At 43.3% G+C, this 23,185-nt stretch overlaps 7 non-coding genes across 7 annotated transcripts; 3 read left to right on the top strand and 4 right to left on the bottom strand.

The window, feature by feature from the left end:
* Positions 1-2,467: 2,467 nt before the first annotated feature.
* TRNAP-AGG (transfer RNA proline (anticodon AGG)) lies at positions 2,468-2,539 on the bottom strand. Its single transcript has one exon. It is a non-coding gene; the product is annotated as a tRNA-Pro (tRNA).
* Positions 2,540-3,388: 849 nt separating this feature from the next.
* Positions 3,389-3,470, top strand: TRNAL-AAG (transfer RNA leucine (anticodon AAG)). The gene has a single exon. It is a non-coding gene; the product is annotated as a tRNA-Leu (tRNA).
* Positions 3,471-7,018: 3,548 nt separating this feature from the next.
* On the bottom strand, positions 7,019-7,090 carry TRNAP-AGG (transfer RNA proline (anticodon AGG)). Its single transcript has one exon. It is a non-coding gene; the product is annotated as a tRNA-Pro (tRNA).
* A 319-nt stretch (positions 7,091-7,409) lies between these two features.
* Positions 7,410-7,482, bottom strand: TRNAT-UGU (transfer RNA threonine (anticodon UGU)). Its single transcript has one exon. It is a non-coding gene; the product is annotated as a tRNA-Thr (tRNA).
* Positions 7,483-13,746: 6,264 nt separating this feature from the next.
* Positions 13,747-13,828, top strand: TRNAL-UAG (transfer RNA leucine (anticodon UAG)). The gene has a single exon. It is a non-coding gene; the product is annotated as a tRNA-Leu (tRNA).
* A 3,569-nt stretch (positions 13,829-17,397) lies between these two features.
* TRNAT-UGU (transfer RNA threonine (anticodon UGU)) lies at positions 17,398-17,470 on the bottom strand. Its single transcript has one exon. It is a non-coding gene; the product is annotated as a tRNA-Thr (tRNA).
* Positions 17,471-19,020: 1,550 nt separating this feature from the next.
* On the top strand, positions 19,021-19,092 carry TRNAP-UGG (transfer RNA proline (anticodon UGG)). Its single transcript has one exon. It is a non-coding gene; the product is annotated as a tRNA-Pro (tRNA).
* Positions 19,093-23,185: the final 4,093 nt, after the last annotated feature.

Here is a 23,185-nt window from a genome sequence, read left to right as displayed (position 1 = left end):
ATCTGAGCAGAGATCTTAAAAGCAGGATTGGCTCAGTAAGATTGGCTCAGATAAGATTCAAAGCAGAGAGAAGAGCATGTGCAAAGGTTCTGAGGTGGGCATTTCTGAGAACGACCATAGGCTAATGTAGTTGGAACACAGCTGACAACGGGAGAGACATAAGAGATGAGGTCAAAAAAGTGAGAGGAGTCTAAGAAATGGCAGAGTCATGTAGAGATTTTTGAAGTCATGGCAAGAAGTTTGATAAAATGTGAAATGAAACACAGATGTATCAAAGGATTTTAAGCAGAGCAATGATCTGCTCTCTCCTAGGGTTTAATCCCCTCCATGGATCACAGCCGTCTCATGGTGAAGGGCCTTGCATAACTTGATAAAGCTATGAACCATGCCATGCAGGACCACCCAAGATGGACGGGTCATAGTGAAGAGTTTCAACAAATCATGGTCCACTGGGGGAGGAAATGGCAACCCACTCCAGTATTCTGGCCTGGAGATCTACATGAACAGTTTGAAAAGGCAAAAAGATGTGAAAGCAGAAGATGAGCCCCCCAGGTTGGAAGGTGTCCAATATGCTACTGGGATGAGATGGTTAAATAGCATCACCAACTCAATGGATATGAATTAGAGCAAACTCCAGGGGATAGTGGAGGACAGAGGAGCCTGGCTTGCTGCAGTCCAAGGGGTCACAAAGAGTCAGACATAACATAGCAACTGAACAACAACAAAGGTTTTAATAGGATCGTTCTCTCTGTTAACACAAGTTTGTGTACCTGACTCACCGTGAGGTGAAACAAACTGAAATGTTGGAGTTTGGAGCAAGAAAAAAGTTTATTGGAGGGCCATGGAAGGAGACGAGGTGGCTCATACTCTAAATTGTCTAAGCTCCCGAAGGGTTTCAGGAAAGCATTTTTGTTTTTGTCTGCATAGTGCAGTATATGGGATCTTAGTTCCCTGACCAGGGACTGAACCGTGTCCCCTGAGTGGAAGCATGGACTCTTAACTACTGGACCATGAGGGAAGTTCCTAAACAAAGCATTTTAAAAAGCCAGGTGAGGGAAAGGGTCACAGGGTATGCGATCAGCTCATGCACACTTCTCTGACTGGCTGATGGTGAGGGAACAGGCACTGTCACAGGGGTTAACAGTATCAGTTCTCTGGCTCTGGAGGCTGGGGACTATGTGCTCATGGTCATCAAGTAGTTAACATCTTCCATTGGGGGGGGGTGTTTAATATCTCTAAAACAACTCTGAAAATACTATGCATCAAATACTGTTATCTAGGTACTTCAGCAGAGAAGGCAATGGCACCCGACTCCAGTACTCTTGCCTGGAAAATCCCATGGGCGGAGGAGCCTGATGGGCTGCAGTCCATGGGGTTGAGAAGAGTCGGATGTGACTGAGCGACTGAACTGAACTGACTGAACTGAAAAATTACTAGGTTTCTAGGTCTTGTTCATCAGGTGAGTCAGAGTGCATCTGACTTAATTAAGGGGGTGTGAACACTGCATATCCAGCAGGTAGGGAGCAAGTAGGGTGAAGGTCACGAACTGAGAGTCTAGCCCTTGTGTAGAGGATGAGAGTTACCACTCCTCCCACCCCATATCCCAGAGAAAAGATTGTACTCAGAACTAAACTTAAGGAGTGAAGAGGAAGTACCAGCTGGAAGAGGGTGATTCTGAGGCAGGTGGAATGGGATGCAGGATGTCTAGTTGCTGGGATACTGGGCGTGGTCTCCAGCTGTGGCCTGCAGAGCAACTAGGTAGCATCTGTAACTCCCAGGCCAACCTTAATTACATTTGAAGATCTGTTATGAAATGACCATCCTCTAAGACTTTGGTTTAATTGGTTTGGCGTTGGACCCCCAGTGAATGGTTAAACAGATTTACAGGTTGAGGCTAATTTGCAGGCATGTATTAGCACCCCTGTTAAGAAGTTCTTTCCCAGGGTGCTACTCTACAAGAAACTCCCGCACCCCTACTAACACACCCAAGGGCCCTGGAATGTTAGGTTTGAATGAGGGAGGGAGTCCAAGCTTTCTGTGACAAGACATGTGGTCACACTTGTTGACTTGTTGAGGTCCCAGTAACCCAGTATGGGCCACAGGCTTACTGCGGAGGAAAATTTCCACCTCTCTAAGTTCTGAAGGAACACTTCCTGTTTAATAACAAGAAACTGCAAAAGAGAAATGATACTTGACTTTAGAAATAATGATTTTGTAGAAGAAATTTTATATGAAATATGCTTAATAACATCTGGCATTTATCCTCGTGATTTAAGAATACAACAAGGAGTATTTGTCTAAAGATATGTTTAAATCTGTAATAGTGGAGTATAAAATGGTGCTCCTTACTGTACTATTAGCTACATAGGGTGCTTGTTTAACGTGATGGTGTTTAACATCAACAAATCAGAGGCTTTATGGGAGGCAGGCAAGGGAAAGACAGCTGACTAGAAAAGGAAAAGAAATAGGGCTCGTCCGGGATTTGAACCCGGGACCTCTCGCACCCTAAGCGAGAATCATACCCCTAGACCAACGAGCCACGTAACTGACTCTGTTTTTTCAAACTTTAGTAAAGAAACTTTCAGCCACGTCTACAGTTGGTTGTAAAAATTTTTTGCTATGTACGTGGGTGACACCTAGTGGAAGAATAAATCACTGCACTCTCGTCCACATTACGGATTGCTATTCCACAGATCTTTTTTAAGAAAAAAATTCAGGATCAACAGAAAATAATTGCGCCGCCTGTTCTCGCTTCTGAGTGAGCCAAAGACGCTGCTGGAACGGAGGCAGGCAGTTGCAGTAGGGACAGTCACACGCCGAGGGGTGATCCTGTGATACTGGGGAGGGGCGTGGACCCGTGTTGCTGACAGAGCATCTGTTTTCGGTCCGCTGCGGGCTGGACACTGGGGCCCAAGTGGGAGGCTTCTTCAGGCTTCGGCACATTACTGACTGGTTCCTGGGCTCGGTCAGGCTGGAACTTCTCTGGCTCTCCCTTGTAAGCTATAGAACTCATCGCCTGGCGAGGTTCTGCGTCTCCAAGAACCAAAGGCTCTTGCCATGTGGCGCCTTCCACGGAAAGCAACCCCAAGACCCGGGAGGGCCGACTCTCCCGGGCGACCAGACTGTGCCGGGCCCAGGCAGGCGCTCGGTACCCGTTAGAGCTAACAAAGATTGTCCAGCCTCTCGAGACGCTCTTGTGCAACAAGACTGTTCCCATAAATCTCAAGCACTGTGGCTTCAAAGAAGAAAGAGAGCAAATCATATCAGGAAGAAGGAGGGGTTAGATACGAAGAGCCTCCCCCAAGCGATAAATATATAAACCACTGGGTGTGGAGGGACTGAGAGGAGAGAGGATCATATACAGTATGTTTCCAACTTGCCCTCAATGGGTAGCGTGGCCGAGCGGTCTAAGGCGCTGGATTAAGGCTCCAGTCTCTTCGGGGGCGTGGGTTCGAATCCCACCGCTGCCAGGTGGTTTTTGAAACTATGCGGATCAAATCCTGCCACGTTAATACAGTTTCTTGACTTTCCTCTCGCGATAGACAATCTGGACTTGCCTAGTTTTGCGACTTCCCCTGTTCCTGTTCATTGGAAAAGACCCTGTTGCTGGGATTGAAGGAAGAATGAGATGGTTAAGTGGCATCATGCAAGCTCCGGGAGACTGTGAAGGACAGGGAAACCCGGCGTGCCACTGTCCACGGAGTCGCAGAGTCGGACACGGCTGAGCGCCTGAACAACAATCATTCTAATTCCTCCGCTAGAGATGACCTTACTCTAGATGAGTGTTTGTTTTTTGTTTTTGTTTTTTAAAATTTTGGTTTTTGTTTGTTTGCTTGCTTGTTTTTTAACAGGCAGTGTGGAGTAGGAGAAAGAGAAAAAAAATACAGACACCACAGTATGTGATACTGCATAAAAACTCTTTTAAAGGATAATATATCACACACGCTTAAAATGGTGATTATGTTAGTACATTTCAGACCCGCGTTCCTTCAAGGGCGGGAAAAGCAGTTTGTATTTAGCTCTATTTGAAGTTTTCAGGCAGTTTTGTTACAGCCAAAACGCTCTGGGAAGCAAACTCACTCAGAAGAACAGCCTGGATAGTTGAGTGCAGTTTATCACACACCGGTCCCAGGCAGAGTTTCCTCCTTAGCCAAGGACCCCTATCGACTTGGTGACAACCTTTTATACAAAGTGTACATGCCCAAGCCCACACCTCCAAATTTTCTAAAGTCCACTCTGGACATTGTTAGTAAGAGATACAATCAGGTTACAGCCATAAATTTACATTCTAAAGCTATCTGGACATAGAGTTTCAGTTCAGTTCAGTTCAGTCGCTCAGTCCTGTCGGACTCTTTGCGACCCCGTGAATCGCAGCACGCCAGGCCTCCCTGTCCATCACCAACTCCCAGAGTTCACTCAGACTCATGTCCATCGAGGCAGTGATGCCATCCCTTTAGTCCACATCAATAAGTATTATTAAGATTACATAGTGGACATTGCATTCCTTCTGGCTCCAGGAGGTAGAGGTACCGGGTCTGCCCGGTCTGGTTTTTATTCTCCAGGGAGGCCTGCTTGGCTGTTGGTATTTTATCTCTATGGCTTCCCAGGTATGCAGTCCAAAGTTCGCCGAGAGTGTAACATGGAGTTCCTCTTCTTTTAAAAAATGGAGTCACTCATTTGGTATGTTAAAAGCACAGGGGAAAGAAGTCAAAGTGTTAGTCGCTCAGTCGTGCCTGACTTTTTGCAACCCCATGGATTCTAGTTCCCCAGGTTCCTCTATCCATGGAATTCTCCAGTCAAGAATATTGATGTTGAACCTTGGGTTTCCTGCTTGGCAGCAGATTCTTTGCCATCTGAACCAGCAGGGAAGTCAAAGTCTTTCATGTAGATGCTCACAGTGTTCCAAATTCTACGGGACGATGGTATAACTCTGTTATTCAGGCCTGAATCCAAGCAGTAGAAGTCTATCCAGATTCCAGTGACTTAAAAGGTTTGACTCTGTGGGCACACCAGAAATGTGGCCATCTGGGAGAAAAAGCAACATACAGACTATTCTTCAACTAAGCCTGTAATGAGGATTGTCATTCACGCCTCAACCTTCAAGGATAGGCTACAATTAAAAGACAAATATGAAGGAAGCTATTGGGGAATCTTTAGGCTGGAGAAACATGAGCCAGACACAAATTCAGGATAACTTCTCCTGCCCTGCCAACAAGGTCTGTCCTTTCTTAACTTTGACTGTCTATGGACAAAATTTACCTGTTTTCTAGATTATAAAGCACTGCTAAAGATACAGCTCAAGTCTTGAATACAAGAATTATGTGCCAATTTCATGTGCTACTTTAATTACTGTACCCACTTACTGATAGACTGTGGCAAAGCTACCTAAGGACTGCTACAGGGACCAACTTCTCACATTTGAGGACTCATGCTTAGTGGAGTACTCCACCAACTATTGTGAATGGACTATCTTCCCCAAATCCTTTAATATGTTTTTTGAAATAGCCCCTCAGTTTATAGGTTTTGTAATCAGTGATGTAGAAACTACTTCTATGTATCAGTTAGGAACCCCTTTTTCCAGAAGCCTAACACATGTTGATCATTTATATTCAAAAAGGACCACCTATTATTTTCCTCCTATGAGAACTTTTTATTAAGGACTCAGATGTTATTTCCTACTTTGTCTATTCCTAATATTAGATTTTCCTTAGAACCTTTATGTAAAATTTTGCAAGGAACCAAAGAGTTACAAAATTCCATAGATAACTGCAATTGTGCCTTGATAGAACATTCTGTCATTACCACTATTGCTGCCAATAAGATAATGGAAGTAAGAGTTGATGTATGAAAGCATACTTCTCATTTATGTTGAAACTTTTTCTTTACTGAATCCTCTACTGCTCAAAAATTGTTCTCTGCAATGTTTAACCCATTACTTGTGTCTTTGGTCACTTTATTTCTGTTGACTATCTGGAATCGTTACTTGACTAATAGAATTAAGAAGACTGCTTGTATTCTTTTGCCTTATTTCTATGCTCTCCAACCTAAATAATCCTGAGGTCAACTTTTAGGGAAATTAAAATGGAAGAAGTCTTGTTCAAGCTTCAGAAGCAGGAGAACAAGCCTCCGACCTTGTTTCTGACCTGCCTGGACACTGCCCAGATTCTGTACCTTCCCTCAAGCACAGGAAGTAGGCAGTGCTTTAGATAAGAAAGAGAGTAGATCTTGGAATCCTTGAGCCCCTGAGAGTAGGGCCAAACCTCTGAGGCCTAACGAAATCCTGTGACTCACAAGGTGAAACAAACAGCATCGTAAAAAGGTGAAAGTCAAACCAGAGCTGCATTTGGGGACACAAACCGATGATGATATCACTTTGCGGCCTGGGATTATAAGTAGGAACCCCCAAAATAACAATTTGAAGTCTCACCTGTGGCATGGACACGCTGCCTGAGACCTTTTCCCATTTGGGACTCCTGATTGCAGTTACTCAGGACTTCCCAGCACACTGTTTAAGTCTAGGTGTTGGCTGGCCCAGTTTGTTGATGTATATGTATTGTTCCTATTTCTCTTTTCTTTAAATGATTGCATTTTGAAATTAAGTTAAAGAATCCTCTAATACATATTGAAATGGTTGTGTGTAGGAAAAAAAAAAAAAAAGGAGTCAGTCCAGTCAGGGCAAGCTGTTCCTTTCTTTCTTCAGTTTCCCATACACTGTTTTATTTTACTGAACGGGATCCCTGGCGCTAGGCAGGGAAAGGGAACGTGCAACCATTTCCCTTTCACAGCAGATGCACTGAGAGGCCTAGAGACAAGCGCTCGGAGCTGCCACGTCAGCCTGCCAGCCAGGAGAGTGAGGAATGGATCGCCAGACAGAATTCAAAACTAACTCGTAGTTCTCCGTAACTTTACCATTTCTCATCCCTAGGGGTCCTCTGCCGCAACTTTTCAAAGCAGAGAGGAGAGAACAAAATACGACAGCACATGTGTTTTAAATAAATTACCGGAAGCAAACAAAGAAGGGCTCGTCCGGGATTTGAACCCGGGACCTCTCGCACCCTAAGCGAGAATCATACCCCTAGACCAACGAGCCACAGTAGGACGCCCTTTTATTTCCGCCTCAAGGCTCACGCACGTCACTAGGCCACGTCACTAGGCGTTTCTCAAAGAAATACGAGTTTGAGTGCCTTCTACCGGCAGAAATGCGTGTGTTTCCCCAGCGAGCGCGTGCCTGACGCAGCGGAGGATTTATCAGCTGTGATCCAGACCAGGACAGCAGCAGGGGAACTACGTCCACTTGGCCTGAAAGTCTTATCACGATCTGCCGAAGACAGGGGAGATCTGCCGAACAGCCGCATGGGTACCCTTGTCCTGCAGGCATTGCTTAGGAGGGGGGAAAAAAAACGAGTGTTAGGCCCCAGCGAGATTTGAACTCGCGACCCCTGGTTTACAAGACCAGTGCTCTAACCCCTGAGCTATGGAGCCCTCGCGTGTATGCTGGTTCTCTATCTTCCCTGTTATACGTGTTTTCAGTAAGTTTACTGTGTTAAATGGGATTTTGACCCAAGCAAAAATCCAAGGTATGCTGCAAAATTGAAAACTTTCTGCGTCGTGTCAACCACTCGAAAAGACTCTGCTTTGAGCAGAGTCGCTACTAGACTGTCTTCTAGTCCCTTACCTTGATAGTCGGCTGAGACATTGCCTTCTGTTCCTCTGCTGCCCAGAAAGGATGCATATGACAGAACTCCAGATACCTGGGCACTCGAGAGACCCACCTGAGAATAAAAAGGCGCATATCCGACAGGCAGGGAGGTTATGGTGCACTCCCTTTATGTGGCGGTGAAATCCACAGAGAAGGTGAGAAGAGGTTTACAACGCGGTTTTTTGTCTCTTCTGAAGCAAGAGCCCCTAACTCTTGCTTGTATGCTGGAATTATTGCCTCTCAAAGGTCCAGGGTTAGGAGTAAGCAGGGAAAAGGGGTGCTAGAGAGGAAAATTTTAATATTTCCTTAAAGACATACGGATTTGCATGTATGCTTGGTATGAATAATACAATTTTTTAAAAAGGATTTTGTTTTCACTTTTTAGAGATCGTGTTTTTCTAAGCTAGTGAACAGGAACTAAAATTGTATTTAACTACAAAAAATCTTGTACTTATTTCTTACTGCAAATATAGCCATAGACTAGAACTTTGGGGAGGAAAAGGACTGATTCATGCAAGCCCAAGAAGTGAACCACTTTTATTTAGTAAGGTTTAGATTCTCTCACTATAGGCCTGCTCGTGTACTCATTAATTTTTAATGTCATTTGCCCAAGATCATTAAATCTGCAAGAAATCTGAACGTTACTGTAACCTTTAAATTCCATACCTAAATACTTAACAGACATCTCCTAAAAATAAGAACTAAGAATAAAAGCATAACTTCAGTACCACGTTAGACCTAACAACATTTATAATAACTCCGTAATTTAATAGTCCATATTTTCAAATTTCCCCAACTGGCTCCCTCCAATTTTTTTTTTTAAACTAGATTCAAGGAATGTTTCTCACTGCTTCTAATTTTACTGTTTCTTTCAATTCTTTCTTTTCAATTTGAAAATTCCCCTCCTTTCAGCCTTTCTTTTTTCATAGCAGCTCTCAGAAGTCTCACATTCTGCATGCTAAGTCGTTCCAGTCGTGTCCAACTCTTTTCGATCCCATGGACTGTAGCCGACCAAGCTCCTCTGTCCATGGGATTCTCCAGGCAAGAATACAGGAGGGGATTCAGTTCTCCAACTGGATTCAGCCTATATATTTTTGTCAGGAACACTACCTCACAGCTTTTTAATACCCTAAGGAACCAAATAATTTTCCAGAACATATTGTCTAGGCTGTAGACAAAAATAAATTTCTAAGTGCCCAAGCAGAAAAAAATGAGGTCAAATAAGATCATTTTATCTACTTGCATGAAAATGCATTGTGTGCCATTCAAGGAGCTTTTTTTTCTCCCACAAAAGAGACTTCCTTGATATCCTTGGCTGAAGACCCTGCATTTTCACTGACCTTAAAGTACCTTAAAAGGTCAAGAATTTATATAGAAAAGTAGGCACAATTAAGAGAATCCAATCAATTATTCATCTTAGTAGCATCCAAGTACATCTATGGATAGATAGACTTGTTTCTAAGGTACATAGATTATTTATCCAGAATATCAAGGAACAAGGCTTTGCAAAATTTTAGCCAAAAAAAAAAAGAAGTTGTACTAGCCTCAACTTATGCTTTCTTAAATTTATTTTCTTTAGTTTCCCTACACTTCTGACCCTTGGGAAATTGAGGCTGCACTCACTCTAGCGTATCAGTTACTACTCGTGTTACCACCTAATGGTGGTGCGTATGTGGGTATTCATTCTTCTAGATTTATATTGTATGTATGACAGAAAACATCGTCTTTCACTCAACTGCAAGCATGCTAAAACAGGGATAATAACCTTATTTATTTTCTGCACCTCCTCTAACCTGACCAAATGGAGAGCACAGATTTATTTCGTGGATGTGGGGTCAGTTGTAATATACCTTGAAGAACCAAAAGAAGATTCTTTCTCAATTTTCACAGTGCTTCTTGGTTCGTGTTCCCCATTACCTAATCCTAAGTGCCTAAATCCATTATAATTACTCTTGTGTGTTCATCAAGAAGCTGCCCTCTGAGTACTTGGATACTCTGGAACTGGAGTCAGAAGCTAGACAAGGTAGTAGAGAAATCAAAGAAGAAAATCAAGTGTACATCAGATTTTATCTTCTTAAACCCAAAGCATGCTTGCCAAGTCTCTTCAGTTGTGTTCAACTCTTTGCAACCCTATGGACTGTATTCCACCCAGCTCCTCTGTCCATGGGATTCTCCAGGCAAGAATACTGGAATGGGTTGCCATGACTTCCTCCAGGGGATCTTCCCAAAACCCAAAGTAGCCAGACTATTACAATATTTTGTAGTGACTGAGTTTGGCAGGGTGGGTGGAGGAGAAGGAGGTTATTACTACCAGCCGGATGAATAGAAACAAAGAAAAAAGAATGTCTCATAAGTTTCCTCTTTCCCTTTGGCTGAGCATGTTCAGGGTTACATTTCTTTTCACCTGAAGCTTGCAGAGGCAATCAGCCTGGTGAGATTGTTCCCTTTTGTCCCACTTCTTCCATAAACTTCAGTAAACATTATAAAGACAAATACAAATTTAAAATAAGAGGCTTAATTCTTCCTATTGAAAATAAGGGGAAAGATTTCCCTTTCCCTTCTCTCCTTTTTCTTCAAATAGTTATTTTAGAAAAGTTGTAAGTATAAATACATCACAGTATTTTGTATTACTCTGATGGTCAATGTACTAAACACATGAGACCATGAAAAAGCTACTAAATATTTAAGTAGAGACTCAATAAATGCTGAAAAGACTATCTGATACATTCATCAAAAGGAACATACTATTTACCAGTATTTAATTTTTAGTAAGATTTTTGTGGGCTTTCCTGGTGGCTCAGATGGTAAAGGATCTGCCTGCAGTGCACGAGACCAGGGTTTGATCTCCTGGAGAAGAGAATGGCTACCCACTCCAGTATTCTTGTCTGGAGAATTCTATGGAATTCTGTAGCTTGGTGGGCTACAGTCCACTGGGTCATAAAGAACTTTTAGTGAGATTTTTATAGCGCATGCAGATGGGAGCCAAGCCAGTAATTGGATGGCTCTCTACTGGAGCTAGGGTGAGAGACTTACATTGAAATGTAGTGCAAGTCTGGTGGAAACTTTAAAATGCCCTAAATAGAGAATAGAACAGTTGAAGCATAGATTGGAAAGTAGACTACTTGTAACAATTCTCTAACTTTGGAGGAATTTATTAGGATTCCAATTCATGGGCCTGAGATTGTGCATTCCTAATAAATTACCAGGAGATGCTGATGCTGCTGGTTCTTAGACTGTACCTTGAGCATCAAGGTCTTAAAGTAAATTTCCCACTTGTGTATAAATTTTCATCATTTACACTATTGACAAGGTATGGATAGCAGGAAATCTATTGTTAAATTCTCCTATAATGTTGCAGAATGTTAGAGCCTAAAATACTAGTACCCAACACTGAAAACGGAAAGAATAGGCATGTGCCAGACAAACATCACAGTTATCTCTATCAGGCATTTTTCCAAAGGGCTTCAGATGTTTGTCAATTAAGTATTTGGCAAGGCTGGCATTCCACTAGGAAAGCTAAGACTTCTGATTTCAGGTCTCTATCAGTCTAACAGATGATCCACTTCAGTGATGAACAGATCAAAATACTTTCCCCATTGAAGAATCCTGTGAGTTTAAGGAGACAATGAGTGCTCGAGCGATAACAGGTGATTGAATAGGGGAGGCCAGGCACACTGGTTAGTAAAGGAAATTCAGAATGGCAGGTGAGACTGTGGTACTTTGTCCTGATAAGAAAATGCTTTGAAGCTTGTCAGTTTGTGGAGCCTGAACATGCAGTCCCTTAGTATCAAAGGGACCTCTGCTATAATGATCAAGTGTTTTCTTGTCAGCTGGTTCCTTTCACTGCCCTGACCTAGAACTAAAAAATAAATCAATAATCAAGGGTTCAGGTTACTTCCAGGTCACTTCCATCTTACCAGAATCTCTGTACTTTTTTTGGAATCGATATTTGTAAAAAAAAAAAAAAAAAGTCAAAACATTTACAGAAGCTGTGGTTTATTTAAATGTGTATGTTTACCAAATTAGCACTGAGACCTAAATATGATCTCACTTAATCTTCTAATCAAAAGCCTCCATGTAAGATTTCCCAGGACCAATCCATAGACCCTGAGTTTCTCACCTGGTTCACTACTAGACAAAATAATTTGATAAATATGTTAAACACTTGTTCTCTCTCCTCGCATCCATCCCTACATCCTTTTGGTAGTAAAGAACCCCAGGCCTTTTCTGTCTTTCAATCTGATGCTTCCTAGTCTTATGCACAAAGTTTATTGCACACGATCTCTAGGTTCTCTCCAATTTGAGATTAGCATCAGTCTTCCCACTGCTTATGACCTGTTGCAAAGAAGCGTGTACTGCTCAAGGCAATAAGCTCACACACACTTTTTTTCTGAGGGTCCTCAAAAAGCGTGGAAACACAAACTGAAGTTTCTTGTAAGTTGTCCACTTCCGCCAAACGGGCTGAAGACAGGTACTTGAGCTCCTCCATCTCCAGTGATATGGGGCATAGAAGCCACACCTTCCGCTAGATTCGCTGGCCTTTGCTGCTGACCGTCTCCGAGAGATGGCCACGCTCGTGACTCCGGTACCTTCTGGAGAGAAAGAACCAGGTGGGAGCCCACAGGTTGACACCCAGTTCCACCCTCGGAGCTCAGATTGCCTGTCAACTGGGAGCAGAGGGAGGGAACGAGAGAGCGAAAAAGAGCGATCAGGAAGCATCTAACCCAGTGTGGGAGAGGAGTGAGATGAGGCGGGGGGTGGAGGGGACTTGACCCAGAGGGCACCGGGATTGGCGGCAGTAGGGAGCTGATGGGGAGTGCGAGGAGAGCCCGCCTCTGGCCTTGAACTCTTCCTAAAGTGGCCCCAGCTTTTCCCATTTCCTGCTTCCCCGTCTTGGTTCTACGTTCATCCGGTGCTTCCTGAGCCCTATTTCCAATCAGCTTTTTTAGAAGTTCTTCCGTGTTCCTCGCTCCCCACCCCACCCCGCTTCCTGGCATCGAAGATGGGAACCAGCAAGACCTTCGTCCCAAGAAAATACAGAGAAGCACGCCTGACCCTGACCGCGAACCCTCAGGCCGCCGAGAAAGGACCTCCGAGGCTCTGGGGCAAGGGCAGGCAAGAGCAGGGTGTGGTTTTTTGGAGTGATGGAGGAGGGAAGTAAGAGGAAGTTAGGAAACTTTAATGAGACTCCTAGGAGAGTTTCTGCTTCCAGAGACCCAGAAATGGCCAATCAGAAAGAGCAATGAATAAGGTGGCTTGTAACCCAGGGTTTACCGCGGAGCACAGATCGACAGGTATGCGATTCCACTTGGGTGCTGAAGATCCCTGGCTGGGAGCACTCCTGAAACTTATCCTTTCCCTCTACTCCATTCGAAAGAAAAGATCTGAAGCTTAGCGGCTCGGTAACCCATGGAAACTCGGACACACCCCTCCCCGGTGTGGGAAAGTTCTTGGATGTAACCACCCTCTGGGAGTCAGTCACCCTGGTCCCTCTGTAAGGGAAATTGTTCAGAGGCTACAGCAGTGCGCGTGTGCGTGGGTCTATCCCAGAGTGCTACTTTCAGGAAAAGTAGACCAATCTCTCTCTCTGACCGAGCCTGCAGGGAATGCGACCAAGGATTTTCCTGTCTATCGGCGACAGGCTTGCCAGATCTGTCAACGGAAGCGAACCTGTTGCTTGATCTGATCTCCGACCTGATTCTCTCTGTGAGTTTCACGGCCATAGGCCAACGACCCAACAGAGGGGAGTTTCTTAGTCTTCTGAAACCACTTGCAATAAGTCTCCAGTGAGATTTTTTTCCCCCACCTTTCTGCGTGGAATTGCCTCGGTTAAAGAAAAGGTCTTTCAAGGAAATTTGCGCTAATAATCATTGACAACTTTCTCAGGCCTGTGAGAATACAATGGGTTCTCCTCTCTCCGAGTTTGCTCAGGTCCTTAGGGATAAATGAAAACACTGAGGGAAATTCCACCTACTCAAGAAAATTCAAAATTATGAGCACGGATACTGTAGTAAACAGCTCAGGGACGAGGTATTTGCGCCACCCGTGGTAGTGTGGCCGAGCGGTCTAAGGCGCTGGATTTAGGCTCCAGTCTCTTCGGAGGCGTGGGTTCGAATCCCACCACTGCCAACGGTGTGTTTTAGTATAGCTATAAATCAGAAGTAGTATAATTCAAGCTGAATCCATGAAAACCTCTTTCTCTCTCTCGCAAGAATTTCCATGAAACCTTTCAATCCTGCTCTGAAATACTTATTTCAAACCAGGTTAGCTCGGTTTCTTAACTTATGCTCAAACTAGTTGTTTGCACCTCACTTTGCTTGTATCTAAACTTTTGCATTCTCACAAGGGGGAATTCTTTCTGTCCTCCTCTTATAAAATCCACACTCACCCTGAATCATTCTCATGACCTGGCTTAGACACCATCCAGTAGGAAAGACTTCCTAGATAGTGCCCCATAGCCCCCATCAGCCCTGGTTTGGGAGCCAACACTGGTTTAGGAGCTGCAGCTCTGTGCTCTGGAAATAACCTGCACAGACTTGATTTGGTTTTAATCACATTACTCTTGTAACTGAAGATGATGAATGAATGCATCCATGCAGAAAGCCATTTCCTTCCAGGCTTCCAGCTCTCACTCAGGCGTTATTGCCTTAAGGGTTGGGGCAGGGCAGGTAAATGGTTCTTTTGAATTTGACTTTGCAGGTGGGTTTGTGATTCCAAAACCCTTAAAAGCTGATTTTTGGCTGACTCCGGATGTCAAGCCCAGTGGAGTGTTCTGTGAATGTTGGCTTAGCCACTGCTTTGCCCCTTCTAAGTGAATTCACTTACCTTGGAGACTGTCCCGGTCTCTGAATCACCCAGTTGCAATGCCTGTTGAGAACCTAACTCAGTGTGGGAAAGAGGAAGGGATACACTCAGGGTCTATTTAGTAGTGCCCTATCAGAATGGTTGTTCCACTGCCCTTCTCAGCCGTTTCAGCCCCTGTTATCCCACAGGCTGTACAGCTCTCTCAAAGAGGTAGAGTATTTCCCTGCAGTGCCTTGAAGAAAGAAAGGTACAGAGCAGACAACGAGGATTCTGCATAGGAACCAAAGTCTTGGGATTTTTGGTGACACATTGATTCTGCCTTCCTTTTTATGTCATTCCCTCTCCTCAATCAAAATTATCTTCTGTGTCCTCACAGGTCACCTCCTGTTTCACTTTGATGACTCCTCCAGATCAGTGCCTTTGCTTTCTATCCACCTCTCACTAAGAAAAATCTTAAGACACCGATATTCTTCACACACACATACACACAATGATCATATTTTTGTGCTTTGTGAAGAGGGGGAAAAAATCCTCTAAAATCTTTAGTCTACACTACGGTTTACTCTTAGTGTGGCACATTCTATGGGTTTTGACAAAATGTACAGTGATATATATCTACCATCATTAAAGTATCATACAGAATAATTTCACTGCCCTAAAAATACTCAGGGCTTCCCCAATGCATTCCTCCCTCCCCTATAACCTCTGACAACCACTGACCCTTTTATCATCTCCATAGTTTTGCATTTTCCAGAATGTTGAGTATTTATGGTTGTTGTTGTTTAGTCGCTAAGTCATGTCGGACTGTTTGTGACCCCCATGGACTGTAGCCTGCCAGGCTCCTCCGTTCATGGGCTTCTCCGGGCATGAATATTGGAGTGGGTTGCCATTTCCTCCTCCAGCTGAATATTTGGAATCATACAGTATGTAGCCTTTTCAGATTGGCTTTTCACTTATACACATTTAAAGTTCTTCCATACCATTTCATGGCTTGATATCTCATTTCTTCCTGGTGCTGAATAGTATTCCATTGTATGGATGTACCACAGTTTTGTTTATTTACTTATTGAAGGACATCTTTACCATTTCCCAGTTTTGAAGATAATACACATATAAAGCTGGTTCATGGGCAGGTTTTTGTGTGGATATCAGTTTTCAACTCATTTGAGTAAGTACCTAGGAATGTGATTGCTGGATTGTATGGAAAGAATATATTTAGTTTCGTATTCTTCCACTGTGGCATGGTGTATTTTTAAACATCATTTGTAAGGTTAAAGCTCTGGTTTTTAAAAAATGTCCTTTGCATTATGTAGCATATTTTAAAAAAATACTTAAATTATACAGAACACAATTTACCCACAGATAAACATCTTTTGCTGTATTTCCTTTTTTCCAAAAATGAATGATAAATTTCTAGGAGTAGGAAAAGAATACTTGATGAAACACGATGTCCACTTTTTTTTTTCTAAAATACAATGTCTTTTTAAGATTCCTGATTTATATCGCCCAATTGTACTACTCCAGAAAGTAGTGACAATTTTATGAGAAAGTCTTTGTCACTGTATCCTGGCCAGTATTAAACAGTAAACACTGTGTAATTTGGTGGTGAAACAAAATCCTCTAGTTTGAATTAGTATTTATTTCTTATTATTGAAAGAACATTCCCACATGCATATTTTGCTTTTTTGCATTGCTTATTCTCTACATTGTTTGTTCACACTCTTTTGAAGGACAGATATTTCTACAGTATTTCTCTTTAAACTCTGAATTGCTTAGTATAAATTATTCATGGTAAGGGAATATTGTAGGGCTGGGGGAAGGGGTTGAGGGATATTACCCAATATTCAGTTAAGACTAGCTGGTCTTCAAGATTAGGAGATACCATTCAAATCTTAAAAGGGTACCGTTATTTCATGCTGCTGCTGCTGCTAAATCGCTTCAGTCGTGTCCGACTCTGTGCGACCCCATAGACGGCAGCCCACCAGGCTCCTCTGTCCACGGAATTCTCTAGGCAAGAATACTGGGGTGGGTTGCCATTTCCTTCTCCAACCGTTATTTCATATCTTCTCAGTAAACCGAATCACCTATAATGCATGATCACAGAAAGGACATATAACATTAAGTTTTATGGTCGGCAAAAGGTTGTTCTTTTGTTGCCTGAAAATCAAATTAAACATTCCACAGTACTGATTTAGGAGATAAAACCTAGTTGAATAGGAGATTGCAACGAAAAATTAAACACTTCCTCTTGGCGGAACCGAACCGGTGATCTAAAGATAACAGAAGCCTTATCACCAATACAGTCCTCCCCTCTGCCAGCTGAGCTACCAAAGGGTACCTCTAGTACGGTAAAGTGTCGACTACCGAGCATTATAGTAACAGCCAGTGAGTGGCCTAGCTTCTTTGTATTTGAAGTTCGGGCTTAAACTGGAGGTCAAGAAATCTCCAGAGTTGAATCTAGGGTATACTGAATCCTGGAGTAGCCTGGGGCAGGACACAGAGGCTGAGTCTGAGGAAGTAAAAGAGCAGAAACCGTCCGGATTGGGGTGTATCTGCATAGCTTCTGGGCTGAGCTGTTCCAGAGTAATCGGCAAATCAGTTCTCGCTCCAGAAACAAAGGAAAAACTGGGGAGTCAGGCAGGTTGCAAGTGGGAAAATGCGCAGGACTCCACGTTCCGGTGGCAGCCGGAGGATCAACCTGTTGGCCGAGGTTGATTTATTCTTGACCTTAAACGCAGTTATGTGGACTCTGCCAATCCTATTATCTTTCCTCTCAAATCTTCAGATGATAATTTTCCCTGAAACTTCACACACTGCTTCCTTTACTTTCAAGAGTCCGTGTAAGCAAGAAAAGCGCAGGAAGCACCACCCTCATTAGGAAAGGCACTCTCTCTAGGCCCCAGCGAGATTTGAACTCGCGACCCCTGGTTTACAAGACCAGTGCTCTAACCCCTGAGCTATGGAGCCAACGCGCAATGCGTTTCTTACCATCGACTTCCCTAAGTTTTGAAACCTGCCACTAGATGACATTTAAATAAAATGTAATAGATATTTAAAAATTAAAAGGAATTTCTTTGGAAGGAAGCGCTTCTTTATATACGAAGAATAAATATGTTCTTGACTAGGCGCAAACGGGAATGTAAGTCACTGGAAGAGCACTGTTAGCGCCCACACTGCGTGCTCCTCAGGCTCAGGCCTGACAAGTCCCTGAACTTGGGCAACACCAGGGCCACCAGCGCAGCCCTGGGATAAAGTAGGGTAGGTGAGGGTGCGAGACACGGCATCACGTCATTGTCTCCTATCTGCTTGGATTCTTGTAAAAGTAACTGCTACAGCTCTCGTAGACTAGTACTAGGCTTTGTTCTTGTTTAAAGAAAGGCGGACTTCTCAAAGCCCAGAGCGTGCCCGAGGTGAAGACATTCAAGGGTCTAGGCCGTCCCCACCACGATCTATCAGTGGAACCAGGTTCAGTCTTAGCCTGGGTCTGAGATTCCTCCAGGTTTCCTGAAGCAGAAATGGACTAGAAGAGGAGTAACCTTTCCCTCGGTCCTTTAACAGTCTTTGCCAACAGCTCGGAGTCTGAGCGGCAGCTGCTTCTCTCTCGGTCTCAGAGCTCTTCTAAATAACCAACCTGAATTCCAGAATCAACAGGAAGTGGCGATGCAGAGAATGGTTGGGAAGGGGGCGGTCCCCTTCTTTTCTCTCACATCTTAGCCCGCCCAGCAATCTGGCGCGGATATTGAGCCCTGCGTTCGTTGTTTATCAAGTTTGTGCCCTGAGCCAGGAATATGCTCGGGGCGCGGTGCACCGTGTGACCAAGGCAGACAAGCTAGAGCCCAACAGCTTCGTTCCCCAAGTAGAAGAGACTGCGGAGTAAGGACAACGCTCTCCCTTCCCACTCCGCCCACCACCTTCTGGGTGCTGGAGAAGCGGGCGAGAGTAGGCTTCCAAAGAAGACGGTATTGGAAATGGTCGACTCTTCCCGACGTTTGCCGCCTTCCGCGCTCCCTTGAAGAGTGCCTTAAATCTAGATTTATAGTACAAAGTTCATTAAATTAAGCTGAAAGAAAACAGCAAGAGCATGATACAGGGTGTTGACATAGTGGGCAGGCTGAGGCAGTGGTTCCAGTATTTGACCTCCGCAGGGGCGTGGTATCGAGTTCCTCCGCTCTAGACCCTGGGCGGGAGGGCTTTCGATGAAATCAATGTGGTTTTTTGTCTTTACCTGTCCTCTAACTCCAGGCCACCTGCAGGGAAGTTTGTCCTAACTCTGTAAGAACTCAGACCCTCGCAAGAGGGTTCACAGGTGGACTGGTAGCTCAACCTGAGTCCCTTACCGAACAGTTCTGCCTCTGGAACGCTGTGGCTCGGGTTTCCCTGAATCCGCACGCTGATGCTCCTAAGTCTGGAGAAAATCGCTGGGCTTAGGAGAAGAATCAAAAATGGTCTTCATACAACGTGATGCAGCGAACAGAATAAATGAATATTCTTAAATAGGAAGACAGGCCAGAGAGCTTGGCTCGTTGGTCTAGTGGTATGATTCTCGCTTTGGGTGCGAGAGGTCCCGGGTTCAAATCCCGGACGAGCCCTGGTGCTTGTTCTTTTTTTTTTTTTTTTTTTCCCCTTTCCCCCCTCTTTAAAGCTAAATGAAGCCAACACCACTAAGCCTAGATCCACTTAGGCGAAGTCCCTTTCAACCTTGACCTGACTCAAGGACTTCGTTGTAGACAGAGGCCCCTCTAGATATTTTGTCAGGAATATCTTGCTCAGGCAGATGTTACGTCGGCACTTCGAGCGGGAAAGAAAACTAGTGCGCTTTTCATTCGGCATTCACACGGAGTAGAGTGGTACCCGGAGGTGTGCTGGGGCTGCAACGCCTGACAGAACTCTCTTCCTGAGGCCCTAGTCTGTCTTCCCCAGAGTCGCAAGTGCTGTACGCGGTCTTCCCAATGCTAAATAGGGGCTCCGGGAACCCTTGGGCTCAAGGGGTTCAGGCATCCACGCCGTCCAAAGGGAGTACAATTGAATCATTTTAAGGCATTATTTTCCAAAACACAGTATAACATAGTGACAATTGTCTTGCCATTTCTGGCAAGAATCCACCAGACTCCACCAGACTCTTCACTTTGATTGCTCACTTGGAAAACCAGTGTCTACTTGTGACCTTAGGGTATGGTTAATCCCGATTTGTGGAAGTCGCTCAGACTTAGAAACCACTGGTATGATAGGCCTTCAGACTTGCCTGTCTTCCTTAACTGCTTATACAAGGGGGATCTTTGACAAGATTTCTGTCTGACTTGATCGTATTTGTCCTTTGCAAGTTTCTTCTCTTAGAAAGGTTTTGTGACCAGGCAAGAATAAAGAGTTTTGTGATTGGTGATTGGAGGGAGGGGAGAAAGTAGAATCTGTCAGGACGTCCTGACAGATTGACCCTCCACTGAGAAAGGTGACTGTCTAGCCTGGGCTTTAATGTGTTTGCTGAATGACTACTGGTGGAGATGTGCAGTGAAAATTTGGATATGAAGTCCTTAGATTCAAGAGAAAGATCCGGAAAGGAATTTTACAAATAAAAAACATAGAGCAGTTAACAGTGATGTGGGTAAGAACTAACAGGGAAGAGCAATTATATAGAGAAGGAGAATTTAAGGACAGGCCCTGGTGATCATTAATGTTTAAAAATGTGAAAACAAAATACCCATGAGTGAAGGAACTAGAGAAGGAAGGCTCATGACAGTCACTTGCTCCGATGGCTTCTTTATTTGCTTAGGGCCCACTAACAATCTTTACCAGCATTTAAAGCAAAAAGTTTAGGGAAGATGACTGTGCTGCATGGAATGAAGAATGAGGGGAAGGTGTGGACAGATAAGTAAATCTTTCTTCTTAGTATCTTGAGTGAGAAGGGGAGGACCTAGACAGTTCACACATTTAGCTTGGAGGACTTGGGATAGCTTCACAATTATTTAATTGTCCACTCAAGGACAATCAGTAGATCTTTTGCTGCCCTGACCTGAAACCTGGGCAAAGGTATCTTGGGGTTGCCAAAAGTGCACTCCTTGACCTTGGTATGTTCTGACTCTTAAGGGTTTTTATCTGGAGCACAGATGAAAGTGGCATCTGTGCCACTTTCCTTCCATTTTCCTCCTTCCATCCTCCTTCCATTATCATGGTAAGAAGCAGAAGTACTGGCTACAGTCAAGACAAGGAACTCTTTAGCACCTGAAAAAAAGGCTTGAAGGAGCAAATTAAAGAATACCCAGGCAGCTTGAAGGGGGAGATGAAGGAAAATTAGTTCTGAAAAGCAGAAATAGTTTAAGATGATCTTATGTGGGAGAGATGTGGGGATTTCTTATCTCAAATAAGATCTTTTGATCTTTGAGAAAGTAATGTCCATTGGGAATCAGAAACAGAGCAGCTGGCTAAAGATTCAGTAGGTACTTTTTTCTATAGTGGTGGAAATTGGGACCTTATCTTCTGGGTTCTACTTGAGAGGAGCAGCACCAGCTTCTACAGCTAAGAGTCTGAGTTCAGAGTTTATTTTACTGATGACACTTCCAACAAGTAATTTTGTTGCTTGTTGGTGTTGAGACCCACTATGTCATCCTCACTGCTTGGGGAATGTTAGGAGTCACAGAGAACATCTGGAAAACTTGTCAAAGTCTTTACTGCTAAAATCTTTTCTGTATTGGCAGATCTTGAAATACTTCCTATAGCCGCAATGCTTTTTTTTCTTTTTTTTTTTTTAAGATGGGGATTCCAGGGGAAATATCCATATGCAAAACTTCACAAAATCATGGTTTTCCTGGAATGAGGATCTTTAAGGAAGGTCTTGACTATGTATGTATAGCTACTGAACTCATCTGCTCCAAGGCCCACTCAGGAGCTCAGCCATAGACTCAGGGCCTGTACAATCTTAGAGCTACTAAACTGTCTTCCTCACCTCCTATGGTGCCTATAACTATGTTACTCCTATGCCAATATGGGCCTTTAATAAGCTATTGTCAGCATGATCCCCTTTGAATTATACAAAAGTGTCCCCAGCAAATCACTATTGAGCATACTTATTTGACACTTTTTCATTCCTTATGTAATTTTTCCCTACAAGAAACAAAAAGTAATGAGACTTTGCTATGTTCCAAATTACCAGGTACTCTTCTGGATGGCATAGAAACAAATTCAGATATGATCCAGTCTCTGTCTTTAAGAAGTTTGAAAAATAATGGGAAACAGGAGAAATGCTACAGCTTATTATTGCAAAAAAAATTGTATCATTTAGGATTCAATCAAAGTGGAAGCACTGTAAGTAGTGATGAATAAGAGATTTATTATAATTCTGGGAACTGATGAAAAAGCTCATGTCAAGCTCTTGCTTCTGTGACTAGTGTTGGGCCTGAATCTGTAACCCTGGGGGTGAACAGGTAAGGACAAGTGGGCATTGAAGTGAGGCGAGAATGATTCAAATTTACACGAAATCCATGAAGACAAAATGAAATAAAAAGGGAAAACTGGGACCTACATCTGTCTCTCACTGTCTCCAACCTTGTTGATATGGGAGATCTGCAGGAGAAGCTGGCTGCCTTCATCATAGAACTACGCATGCACTTGGCCCAAGAGATGGAGGAGGAGATCCATTTGTGCTAGAGGAGTTGTGGCTCTAACAGAAGCCCATACCAAGGAGTAAAAAGCAGACTAGCAGAATAGCATCTCTGTTGCATCAGTAAGTGCAAGCTGCAACAAACCTGGCATTCTATGCCAATCTTCAGAACACAGTGGTTGTTGTGTGTGACATTTTCACCTTCTAAATCTCACTGCAAATTTCACCACATCCATATAGAAATTTCGATCCATATAGAAAGGAAAATTCCAGATAATGTAGTTCCAGCTTAGACAGACACGGTACAAAGTCAACTTTCTTGGGCACCTCCTAGGTACCAGGCTGTGTTCTGTGTGTTTGGAACACATTCTTATTTTTAGCTTCCTCTTATTTTGTGATCTCTGGGATTAACTTCCGGTTTTTATGCTCCATGAAATTAGGTAGCTTTTAAGGCAATATCTCTTCTGCTCTCTGGGCAACACTTCTAGATCATTCCAGAAGAATTCTTTTTCTCTCTCAAATTAGCGCTTATTCTTATTCCTTCCACTCGTCTAGTTCTCAATCAGGAATCTTTCAGGATCGAAATATTTAGTGTGTGTGTTTGTGTATTAACAATAGAACCAGATACAAGCATCACTATTTCTAGTGACCACTGAAACTTTTATGGCTATTTCTTTGCATATTAATGCTCAGTTCGCCAATTTTGCAACATTATTTTGAAGTTGATGTCCTGTCCATATTTTGATATTTATTTTTTCTAAGCATTATGTCTATGTATGCAAATGCACTCCAACATGGAGTTAATTCTCATGTAGTGAGCAATAGCTTCCGAAAACTTCTCTAACAAGAAAATACTTAACAGGATAAATCAATTTTCATATGACCTCCAATGTTATTTTGTAAACCTCCTTATCATCCCCTTTGAATTATTATTTGTCTCTTAGTCTTCCCCTTTAAGATCAAAGTCACTTGAGGTTAGGAACCATTGCTTATTCATCTTATTATATATAATAAAGACATTATATATAATAACATATATTACTGTATCACAGTATCCAACAAAGATGCTTAAAAAACCTCTGTTGAATGAT

This window comes from Budorcas taxicolor, chromosome 10 (genome assembly GCF_023091745.1).
Source record: "Budorcas taxicolor isolate Tak-1 chromosome 10, Takin1.1, whole genome shotgun sequence".
Classification (NCBI taxonomy): domain Eukaryota; kingdom Metazoa; phylum Chordata; class Mammalia; order Artiodactyla; family Bovidae; genus Budorcas; species Budorcas taxicolor.
This window is presented reverse-complemented; position numbering and strand designations above follow the sequence as displayed.